Raw genomic sequence first — 13048 nt, 5'->3', positions numbered from 1 at the left:
AATGAATATTTAAAATAGTATTGCTTTACCTGTTCTCAAAGCTTATATTGACTTACTAGAATTTATATTTTCTTATCCAAAATGTATTGTTTATTTACAATAAATAAACACTAAAACGAAACAGCGTTAAAATGTTTGAAAATAAATCGTTTATCTTCTTCGTATTCGAGTCCAATCATAAATGTCTAAAATTTAAATCGATACGTTACAGTTATTTACATATCTTTAGTTTATGCTCGACGCCGTCACGTTTCTGTCAATATTATTTTTTATTCCTTTCTCGGAACGATAAGGCGCTCCGAGACGAACGGTCGACGACAGCCTTTTACAATTCACACAGCCATATACAAGTATAATGGTGTTCTCATAAAATTTATGAGTATTAGATAAATAAAACTACAGTCGAAATTCTTTATCGTCGTAACATTCATCGACTCGCCGAAAATAAACTGCTTCTGATAATTTCTTATCTAATTCTTCGTCGATACGGTCTTTCTTATCCGGTTTTGTTTAAGTTGTTTCCTTATCTGTATGAAATAGATGCTTCGGTTTGCGTATTGAACTTAGTGAAGCTGCATTGAGACGATTAGCTTCATCAATAATATCCTCCGCATGAAGCGATGTACTATTTCTACTGGCCTCTATCTGGTATTAATTTCATAGTTCGTTCGGGTACGAGCGCTCGTAATTATCGTGGCATCGATTCTGTTCGTCCGGTAATGAAGATATCGCCTCATCTTCTTTATTGCAATAATGAAATATAGAAATAGTCGGAGCGGACGGAATTTACTGCACTCGGACGGTCGTATCGCCGATTGCGGGAAATATATGCTATATCCTATTGCATACTTTTGCGCCGCTGCCTTAGCGAAACCATAATGAAACTTTACGTCTGGATTTATTCACAGTATGTGTAAATTTGTTTGCGAGCGTGTAGCAAATCTTTAGATGCGAGTTCTTATGTAAGTTGCTATTTTATGTTCATTTTAATTTATAAACAAAAAAATAATCACGAACTTGTTGAAAGAATAACAAAGATTTAATTTATTGACAGTTATAAACAGGATCACACAGGCGCGTTCAATTTAAAGGTGCTTTTAGCGTAAGATTTAAGCAATAACACTTTTTGATTTGATAAATATATTGCATATTGATTCGATTGTTTAAATATAGGCCAAGAAATCTTACTAATAATTATTTTCTTACTAACAATTTGAGCATCTTTATCGATTTGTCACTTTAGTTATGCGGAGAAACTAATATACCATTCTGATCCGAGGCTTTACACAGAGTCCGAAAGTTATTTACTACAAAGAAAACAAATTAGTAGTAAACGCCTACAAGAAAACTGCATTTGTTAATTATGAAAAAAATATCGTCAATTTATAAGATAGATAAACGGACGCCACCGGCTTTAATGTTGTGTAAATTGTTTAGAGATTTAAAATTTTTTAAACTTAAACAAAGAGCGCAACAGACCGCTCTGGACTATTTCGTGCGTTCCTTAAACCGGTCACGCACCGATCCGTCACCTCGCCGCGTCCGCCGGACGTGCATAAATAATCGTACGTAATCTGTTTTTATCAGCGACACAGTATTTAAGAGATTGTTGATCTCTCCGCGCAATGTTCGGAATGTTTCGACAATTGATCGATTCACAACGCTTTTATATTGTCTCTCTCATCGGAAATCAAGTAAGTTTTTTAGTATATTATTCATGGGTATTTTTTTACTTGACTTTCACTGCCGCCCAATTGGTATTTGCAGACTCCGTTGGTTCAAGGTGGCAGACCGCAGAAAGCATCTACCATAAGACATCTTTTAATCCTTTCGCTGCAAAGGGTGGGTGCCTTTTGGCGTTCGACTATAGTCACTTTTTCTCAGCATACAGCGCCTTCTGGTGCTATGGACTTTTTCTCACAACAAATATCACTTTCTGGCGCCGTACATTTGTTTTGCATTACCGTATCAATAATTGCATGATCATGGTCAATAATTTGTTTGTTACCAACCGGATAGCTGTGTACGTTTCCTGTGCGAATATTTTGTCACATAACCAAATACGTGTCGTTCGTACAGACAATCTATTACCGCGCCGGCTGCTGAGAGAGTAATTAATTTTAGATGTTCCACAGTGAAAGGGTTAAGGTGGCGAAGCTCGAAGGCACCGCTACCTATTACTGTTATACCGAAATGGGAGACAGCCGAGCTCTTAGATCGCTTCGGCTGACGCTCCATGGAACAACTAGTCAACTACTCAAGAACTCCCAGAGGCCTCGACTTCGTTCGCCACTCGTACATAGCATCCGCTTAGCATTACGACACAAGGGTGCTCGAGAAGGCTTTCATAGGTCCCGTTTCTGTGCAGTCTATTGGTTTTCTCTGTATACATTATTCGAAAAATTACCTTTTTTCCAAGTTATTACTAGATGCTCCATTTCGTACTGACAAAGGTAGGCCTTTTGCGGTGTAACAGGAAAAAATATAATGTAACTCACAATGATCTCTTTATTTAAAATTTTAATGTCTTATTTTACATTTTTATGATTGTTACAAAAATTACTTTTCTGATTCATAAGCTGCAATATTTTATTTTTAACTGTTCCTCGCACGCTTCGCGAGCTTAATGAACGAATCCAAAACCTTTATATGGGTGGAGTTTCCTAAAATCCTGTCTTAGTTGACGTCTACTTGGCGAAAGGAATATTCTACCAAATTTCATGTCTGTACTCGTAAGTTATGAATTCAGAGATAACTTGAATATGTAAAATCGCATACACCTTCTAATATATAAAATTCTCGTGTTACGGTGTGCATGATTGAACCTCCTCCGAAACAGTTCGACCGATTTTTGTGAATCTTAGCGTACATATCAGCCAGGGCGGAGAATCGGACATCTATTTTTCATCCCTCTAACTGTCAAGGGTGGTCCACCCCTAATTTTTTTTTATTTTTTGACAAAATTTTTTGTTTTTAATTTTTTATGATACAGCATACATACAACCCTAATTTTCACCCCTCTACGATCCACCCTTATTTTTTATTTGTCAATTAAAAACTTTAATATTTTTGCAAGAATTTCGTTTTTATTTTGTCATGACTTAGAATAAAAAAAAATCATATTTTTTTATGGAATCAGGCGTTACCTTGGGAAGTCCATCCTAAGTAAAAAAGTAATATCATAATCCTAAGTAAGTGTCGTGCCGCATACGCATTTATCAGCGGGCGGTGCACTTTGTTGCACGACTACCACTGAATGTGCGGACGTGGCTAAATATTGGTCCTTTTCTTACTTAATTCATATTTTGGGAAAACAACGTTTGCGGGATCAGTTAGTTTTTACATAAAATCGTGTTTCAGCCTAAAGACGCTCATGCAAGGCATAGATCTCACCTAAAGACGTATTGGCGACGGCTGTCTAGTATTATGATATGCAAAAGACGCTGCTGCCCATCCTCTGGAAAGTTTCTTTTGTGAGCAATGGAAATCCTAGATACATCACGGGAATCGAACTAGCGACCTAAAATCGCAAGTGTCTACCACTGGGCCACGACAGCATAAATATTTATAGATAGATAATGTGATTATTCATTGTGAAGACATGTTTTTGTTTTAACACATTCTATTACGCTTTTTGCTGGTTTTGATTGACGTCAATTGTTTCTTGCTGTAGGTACATATGTTTTAATTTACTCTTTGTATAGTAAAAGTGTTCTCTCAACAAGAATTAACATTGTGTACGTTCCAAAAGAATTACACGAATTGGTTTTGTCGTTTTGAGCTTATCACTACATTCGTCGATCCTTTTTCTTGTGTAAATTAAGTGTTAATTATCTTATGTTTTTATAGGTACTGCGATTTCTCACCGCATGGAGAGTTTCGTGTAAAATCAAACTGACATAAATGTAAGTAGCTTTTAATTTTACTCTATTATATTAAACTAATGGTTTTTGATTTTAGAAATACTGACAGCGTTTTATTGTCGAAGGTATTTGAGTTTACTACGTAGTTATTCAAATATTGGTATAGAAAGTATTCTGTTTTGACTTTAATCTATAAATTATTACGATTATAATACCATAACAAATATAATGAGACGTAAAATATAGAGTATCGAAATGGCATACCTAGAATTGGTGTTATAAAGAAAACACACCTATTTGTGTCGGATTTCTAAGCGGGTATTATGGAGGGGTGATATCCAAGCTTAGATCATCTTGTGTGTTTCCCAGTCTGGTGATATTACTATGAAATTACTACATTATGTTGCGGTCTGTGCATAGGATCCATAGGAAGTCGTCGAAATTCGTTAAGAGATGTCTTAGACTAGGCGCCTTCTGTGATCTGCTATCTCGAGCCCGCGGAATCTGAAATTACTTTTTGGGCAGCAGTGAAATTACAGTAAGAAACAGAATCTTGTATTTATAAAAATCGCATTGTTTTTGACACATTGTTTCGAACCCATTAGATCATTTGAGAGATAAGGATGCAATGTGAACTTCTTCTTTTGGCTGTTTTATATGAATAATTTCCTTTTTCTCTATTTTGTTGTACAATGAAAAGTTTAAATAAATGTGTAATACGTGAAAGATAATTTGCAAAATGTTGTAAATACTAAATCGTTGGACATTGTAACCTAATATCCAGAATATTTATTTTTAGATATCTAATGTTTTTGCAATGACGTCATAAAATTTAACAACCTCCTGTCGTCTATGTAAATACCTCCGTTTATTGGCTATAAATATTGGCACTCGTTTTATGTCGAATGGATTTTATATTGTCTTTAACAGTTTGCTATATTTGTGATACGTTGTTTATAGTATTTAAATTGCTCAAAAATTATAATATACAATAGAAAATAATGTATAGTAGAAGTATGGTGAATGATTTACTTTATATTAAACGACGATTCGGGCCTCACTGGCAGCTGACATTCGGTCAAAGATCTATGTTCAGATTTATCTACGAGATCGTATCAGGAATAAGTAGATATACGTAGACGATCGAAAGTAAACGTCATAGCCTAACGGATTTGAAAGTTGAAGTGGCAGTGAACACGTCACATAACGCCTAGAATAGATTTCCGCTGATGCCCTAAGATTCTGGACTTGAGACCTCTAACCGGAAAGCACACCGTAGGACGCCCACCGATAAGACGGATACACGACGAATAAATTATCGCTAGACCTTATAATTCTGGGGTACACACCAAGAACCGACACAGACGATCACGTTAAGGTCTTCGAAAGACACGGGATGAATACCAGTTCTAACAGGAAGATTATTGGGGAGACCTTGGTTGAGATAAAAGACACTCTGCTAAAATGATTATGTAAGCGTCAATGCGAAAAACAAATTAAAATCATCTTGCGTAATCGCTCTTTGCTGATATTTCTTTTCTATTCAAAGGCTATTGTTATAATATATTTCGTCTCATTATCCAAGTAATGTTTTTAATTTTAGCACCAGCGTCATGTTTTCCAATTATGAGTGAATATATATAAATTAAATCATTTGGGTGAATTTGACTACACAATCGACATCCTGTTCATTAGACTGGAACAATTTTTCTAAATGCTTTTACGACACTTGATAAAGTGTTTTTAAAAATAGACCGGATTAGTATAATGTACACGTATCAACTGTACGGCTATTGCTCAACAAATAAATAAAAAAATAAATCTTGTAAGTAACTTCATTATATTTATTCACAGCGCATCGTTTTTCTGGCCTTTTATTTAATTATCGCTTCAACAAGGTGCCTCGACTGAGCAAGGCTTATAATTATTATATTATTGTGATCAGCTGTCTCATTACGTGCATTTCGTTACACCGCAATCAAGGGTGATTAATAGATAATAAATGTTGTACGTTCATAATTATAATTTTGCTTGTGGCAATGACTTGCGTGATTTCTTATTTAATGATGCACTTGCTTCAATATTTAAATAAGAAATTAGTTATTCATTGTAACTTGTTTATTTATTTGTAACTTAATAACCCTGTTCTACCTTTTTAAAGTACGTGACGTAAGTATCTGATTGTATAATTGTCTATGCAAATTATCAATTATGATTTAAAACCTTGCCAAAATGAAGTGATATTTTTTTATAATAAGTTTGAAATGTTTTTTTTTAGAGATGTCTTATATATTATTTTTATCTAAATCATTCGTTTTGTGATATTTTAACACGCCTTTAAAAAGTGTATTGTTTTTTTTATAATTTCTGTAATTTTAATATGTAACATTTGAAATAATTTTAGCTTTGCCTATACATTTTTTTGACGTTTATTATTAATTACTATTGGCTATATGGCAATTCCTATACTATGTACACACAATGGCACAATTAGGGGAACAGAATGATTTAGATTTTTTTTTAAAGTTTTTGTATATCTTGAGAACTAGTTTTTATTAACGTGTAAGTACCCTCATAAGAAATAACATACGATAAAAATTTCACACTTGTCAAGCGCGGTGACAGGTTATATGGTTATTTTAAGAGTTTGCTGTCATCGAGTGTTTTAATTGTTTCTGATAAGACCTTTGTTGGATGCTGCGTGTGACATGTGAAATTTTTAAAGCCTTTTATTTCTTTAGAGGGTACTTATATGTTAATAAAAACTAGTTCCCAAAATTAAAAAAAAAAACTTGAAAAAATTACCTTTTTTGCGTTTCCCTTATTGTGCTGGATAGGGTATAAGTTTGGAATTATATCACAGCTATCAAGAACTCCAGTCGAATAATTAATTTTGACTTATCTAGAATATTAAAAGGTATGCAATTGATTTACGTTTTCGTCACTCAAAATTTTTGCTATATAACCTTCACTGCTGGGTATGGATCTATACCCAGCAGTATGGATATCATAGATAGACTTTCAATAGTACCGGTTGGAAGCAGCCTGCAGCGTTCAACGTCTTTCGGCCCGACAACTTGACGAAGGTCATTTATTCGCCTTGTGGGCAGACGTTCTAAGCTGCCCATGCCGTTTTACAGCAATAATATATTTTAATTGAATATACGTGGTTGCAATGCATATCGTATATATTGCACTTTTTAATTACAATATAAAGATTCCTGAATGTTCAGAAATCTAGCAGAAATTATAAGAGAATTTCTTAATATTGATCTAAATCAAAAACGTAAAGAGCGAGTGAGATTTGTATCGATTTAAGCGCAGGCTCGCCTCGTGCCAGGCAGTCGCCCGGAGCGACTGCGCCGGCGCAGCTAAGTTCATTACACGGCTAATAAACATTTCTCGTGTCTCACAAAATATTGCAATAAATAATGAGACGTTTGTAATACTAATACCACAACGGTGTACTGATCTCGATCTGACTCCGATTCGACTTAGTATCGATCTATCTCGTTCACTCGTAGGCGATGTGAACGAGTAAGACAAGAACGGTTTCGTCTGTTCCTGGCTCATTTCGAGATGTAATTATTACGGCCTAATGAGCGACCATAGTTCTCGGAAGGGTAATCAGCGATGGATTTAATACAGGTTGCGAAATAAGCTCTTCAGGCATCTTTGAATTAGACGCAGGAGGTTTTATTACTGTCTATTGATCTATTCACGAGTTGAATGATTTAATTTTAAAACATCTTTGGATATGTTGGTGTAGAAATTAAAATCTTTATTACTTTTACATTTTTAGATTTTTTAATCGGCATTTTTATCTAAAAGGACATCTGTTCACCTTGTTGGTGGAGGTCCTGCGCTGTGCAGGTCAGTCCGTGGTCATCTCGGCTACAAGTTCTGCGCTCTATGAGGCCTGCCTCCTGCCACTTTAACTAATCAATTCGCTGTGCTTATATATACATCATCGCATATTATACTTCATCGCGCTTAGTCAATATTTATTGGCATTACGAAGCTTACATGATCAGATAGATATTAAACAATGATTAACTTTAATATGTAGTATTCCGAATTATAAGAACCCTTTCCCTTACTAAAGTATCAAAATGTTATTATTTAAAAATAAAACATTGATTTTTATATAGGATTTACAACACATTGACTGCAAACGAAACATGCACTATTTTAAAACTTTAAAATTTAACACTGTGATCAAAAATTAAGGTGAATTGAATTTATGAATTGTAAATTAATTACTTATTTTTCAAAATCTATTTCATCCCCTTTAAAGTAATACCCGTCCTATAAAACGCACTATTGCTAACGCTTTCCAGTTCTCGAAACAACCGGAACAGTCTTTTTCCTGCATAACCTTCAAGACCTTCGATTTGGTTTTTATCTTCTCAGTCGTATTAAAACGTCTTTCTTGCAGTTGGCATTTTGTTCGCTGAAAGGCCATAAGTCCCACGGAGCCGAATCAGAAATAATACAGTGGTTGCGGAACGATACGAGTCGAATATTTGGAAAAATATCGCAAATAACCAATGCAGTATGACATCGACCAATCGAGGCTTGACGCGTTTGGAACACAAAAAAGATCTTTTAAAATAGTTTGGGCTGAGTCAAGTGATATTCCAACACTATCAGCGAGATCTCTAATTGTTAATCGATGAATTTCAGACACAAAATCTTTGATTTTTAGGACGAAGCCCTCGTCGGTTTTAAATCACAATTTCTCCTTCCTTTTAATTTTTATATATTTAGTATGTTCAAGTTCCCTGCAAAAACATTGAAATAGTTTTTTGGGTCTAACGGATATATTATTGAACGCCTGTTATTATGATACTAATTTCAAAAATACATTACGCATAAAAATTTAATGATTTATTTTTGTTGATTGATGCGTTTCATTTGTCATTGACAAATATTGTTTGCTATTTAGCTTCACGGAGTTCACTCCCACCAATACAAACAATAACCTGTACACCAATACCTCACTTTGCGTCGTGGTTACGTTCCAAAAAAAAAAACACGACGCAAATTGAAACGCCGCAAAGTGAATTAAGATTTTCTATAACAAACCATGTAAAGATCGAAGATAGGTTCCAGGGTCACGATAATACTACTTCTTAAAAAGAAAATTGACCAAACATTTAAAGAACAAAAATAATATAACTCTGCCAATAAAGAAATTGGAATAATATTTACCTTTCTTGTAAACAGAAACAACACGTAAAAATTTATATAAATTTATTATTCTCTTTTCATAAAAGCACAACACACTACGTAATTGAAACTGAACTCTTAAAATTAGCAAAGCAAAGTGAAAAAAACTGTATTTAAATTTCGTTGATTTTTAGTTAGAAAGTGAATCCCCGAGTTTTGATGGCATGGTGCCATTGGAAACAAAAGTGTTGCCATCTTTTAGAAAAATAATAAAATTTAAAAAAAAAAATAAAGAGTCGAACCCAAAACAACGCAACCTCGAAAATCTAACGACGCGCTGTGAAAATTAGTACTAATTAAGCAGCGACGCAACTTCGAAAAAACGCAAAACGAATAGATGCAAAGCGAGGTATTGCTGTATATTATTGTTAATGCTGCATTATAATTAAAAATTATTGAGTTGCATATATGTTGAGTTGGAAGTGTTCATGCGTATCCCTTATCGCATAGCCTTTCAGCCTTATCAGGCTATCTATCGGCGGTTCTCTCCGGCTCCGCCCAGCGCTTGGGATTCCGGACTCAAGCTATCGCCGCTCATACCGCCTCAATTATATATATAGTTGCAGTCCATGAGGCTTTGCCGGCTAGCTCTTTGCAGCTCTGTATTATTCGTATTCGTATACTCGTAAGTTTCCGGTGAATTTAAATATATTTTTAGAGGTAGAATAGGTCTTTATTTAAGTCTGTAAATGTAATTTATAGGGTGATTGGTTATAGATGTAAACGCTTGAAAAGGGTGAATGTTTAGCTTTTTTGCTGTTGAAAAATATGTGGTACACCCTTTTCAAAGATTATAAATAACCTAATAAAAAATATCGTAAAAAAGCGTTTAAGAAATTTGAATAGCTATATATCAAAATTAATTATTATTTACTATGTGTGATGCAGCGGTAGACGACTCCGAATTGCGTTCTTCGGTCATGGGTTCGATTACCGGGATACAATATATATATATATATATAGTTCACACTTTGTGCATTAATTCTAAAGGTTTCTAAATTCACAAATAAGTTTTTAGAAGTTGGCCAGCTCCGACCTTTGCCTGCCATAATACCACACTGCGTTCGCCAACCCGCCTACCAAGCGTGGCGATTATGTTATATTCTCCCATAGATATCTTTAGGGGAGGTTTAATATTGCTGAAGAAGTCTTTGGGTTAAAACGACGACTATCTGTCCATGCTTTGTATTCTCGAACCGTTAACCTATTGCACCGGACTAGAAGGCACCTTAGATCGTTCAAGCTAACGCTCCTTAGAGAGTTATGGCAATCTTGCATTAAAAAGAGGAACTGTGTTAGAATTTGCACTTGATAAGCATCTAACATTCTGTTTTGATGTTTAAACGTTAAATGCTTATTTATTACTATAATTATTATTTCAATTGAATAAAATCGTCTGCTGAATATAGACCTCCCTATTTCTAATGGTACTGGTTGGAATCGGCCCTGTTCCAGCGTCTTCCGACGATAATAACAAAGTCGTCTGTTCACGTTGCAAGTGAACGCTATGCTACGCTAGCCGATCCGTGATCTCCACTGCAGAGCCTTAAATATCCAGGGGCTATGTGATCGCTATGTCTACTGATACTTCAATTTACAACTCCACTGGGTTGATTTACTTTTGTACATATACGGATTTCATTTCTGAATTGATCGATGAGATCTCGAGTATAGGTCTCTCCGTGACTCGTTGAGCACTAGTGAGCTTGTTAATGAGGCAGATAGATTTGTAATACATCATCCAAAAAAAAAAGATGAAATATACGTAAGAGTATGTTTGTTTGTATGTCCTTCATATAATCATAAACTATGCATTTCATCATGTGAAGATCTGCAGCAATATTGTTGTGCATGAGCCCACGAAGGTTTCTAAGTTGGTATGACCAATTTTCGACAGATGAAGCTGCTGTCGTTCCAATTAATTTCATATATTGCCGTGACAGTTCATGCTGATTTGAATTGAAATGTTTTTTTTTCTTTAAATTTATTTTAGTTTGTAGGTTAGGTTGGTAGATTGGTAGGGTACAGCTAGTAAGATAAAAACTAATATACAAATATCGCGTTCACTGCAACTCTAACGGTGCAAGTAAAATACATTTGCAAAGGGTATATCAAATCATGGGAAATCTATTTACGATTGCTCTTCCGCAATCTAGACGTCCAAGCATAATGCATAACGTGAAATTCTGTCAGTGCGATTCAAACGTGGCCGGTCTCTGACCCCTTAGTCGGCTGGCAGTTAATTGCAATTACAAATTATTGTTTATTTTATTTTCATTATAAATAATTATTCAACAAATGTTAATGTCATTTATCGGTTCTGTTTTTTTAATAAACTATAAATAATGAAAGAACACACTTAACACGTTTCGTGCCACAGCAATTTTTGAAGATTTTCCATTCAGGCCGTGTGAGGCGTGTACAACCCACACTTTAAAGATTTAAAAAGTCGTTTAAGACGTATGCTTTACACTTTGTCAATACTGCAAAGCTATAATTAGCAGGAAAAAGTTATAATTTAAAATAATTTTAATATGCATTAGTGGATTAATATATATTCGTCCGTACAATTATTTTTTTAATAATACTTTGTTTTTTAATGAGAACTGCAAATGGCCTGAACGGGTAGTGCAGCGGGGGTCGTATACGCCCCACATAGTTGTGTCACAATGTGTTAATATATAATGATACAAGATATTCACAAATTACACATGTATATACCTGTGTATAAAAGTACAGTCAGATCTTTCGCCAACTAATACGTGTAAAGAAATATTTGTCGGCGTCATGCCTTTTATGTGTTCACTAAGCATATTTATGGATTTCAAAACTTAACCCCCAATATTTTAATTATTGTGCATAGAATCTTCTATCAGTAGGTACAATGTACAGAAACTTGTTTTTTTATGCACTGTAAATAGTTAAAGATAATTTATTGGCTTTGTAAGGGAACCTCTTTTCTTCCTAATCGTAAACTTTTGAAATATAAGAAAACTTTTTGCAGTCGTAAAAAAGCCACCTTCGTTGATATGATCAGCACATAAATTACGGGAAATGACGCATTATTGTGGATAGGAGCGTTGCCTGGAGTTTGATTTTTAATCACACAATAATTTGTACTAATGATATTTGATATATTGATCGATCAAATATAACTTAAATGGATATAAAAATTATGAAATAAAGATCAAAAATAAAATTTTAAAATTGTTACAGTACTCTGGAGGTATAGCGAAGGAAGAGAGGGGCGATGTATGATAGGTAACAAAATAGGGAAAGAATGGAATAGAATGAGAAAGACAAAAGAGGAGCATGGAAATAACAAAAAAATTGTGAATATTTATTAGAAATAATGTCCCTGCTTACACATGGCAGTGGTGCACGAGAGGTTACCAAGAGGGAAGCCGTACAAATAAAAATCATTATCGATCTATATTTATATATTCTTATATAGAGTACACATAACAGGATGCAGCCGAAATACATTATCCATACTTACCTAACAATGTTTATACATGTTGCGTTCACTCTTCATATTGCTGACTATCACGGCTACAATATTTTTGTGTCAAATCATTGTCGCGGGTTCGAAAGCAAATTCGAACGGCGATTTAAATCGGATGCCAACAGTCATGTGGTCGGTTCCTTTGCGTTAGTGTCGTGTAAACTGTAAGTATTCTTTGTATATATCTTCCTCACTGACGTGCTCAGGTTACACACCTCCACAGCACAATTGGATACAACATATTATTTCGTATGTACAAATGTATTTTATTTTATAAGGGTATAGAGTTAAAATGCAAGTAATTTTTTATTTTTAAAGCACAAGGGTTGAGATAAAATACGTTGATATCTGTTTAGTCATCTGTTTTAAAGCTATATAGTAAAAAATAAAGAGCCTTGAAATACAATTGTATAGTTTTTGGAATACCATTTTTAGCTTTTAAGATTCA

At 34.4% G+C, this 13048-nt stretch overlaps 1 protein-coding gene across 1 annotated transcript in view; it reads left to right on the top strand.

Moving 5' to 3' along the window:
• The window catches only part of Ntan1 (N-terminal amidohydrolase 1), a 60260-nt gene that overhangs the window by 17859 nt on the left and 29353 nt on the right, over positions 1–13048 (top strand). Inside the window, exon 2 of the mRNA XM_068762419.1 lies at positions 3850–3905. The gene's annotated coding sequence lies outside the window, so the exon portion shown is untranslated. The remainder of the gene's footprint in view (positions 1–3849; positions 3906–13048) is intronic.

This window comes from Battus philenor, unplaced genomic scaffold (genome assembly GCF_028537555.1).
Source record: "Battus philenor isolate CCGP_79_NKW_IND1 unplaced genomic scaffold, ilBatPhil1.0.hap1 SCAF_16, whole genome shotgun sequence".
NCBI lineage: Eukaryota > Metazoa > Arthropoda > Insecta > Lepidoptera > Papilionidae > Battus > Battus philenor.
The sequence above is the reverse complement of the archived record's forward strand: the minus strand, read 5'-3'. Positions and strand labels throughout refer to the sequence as shown.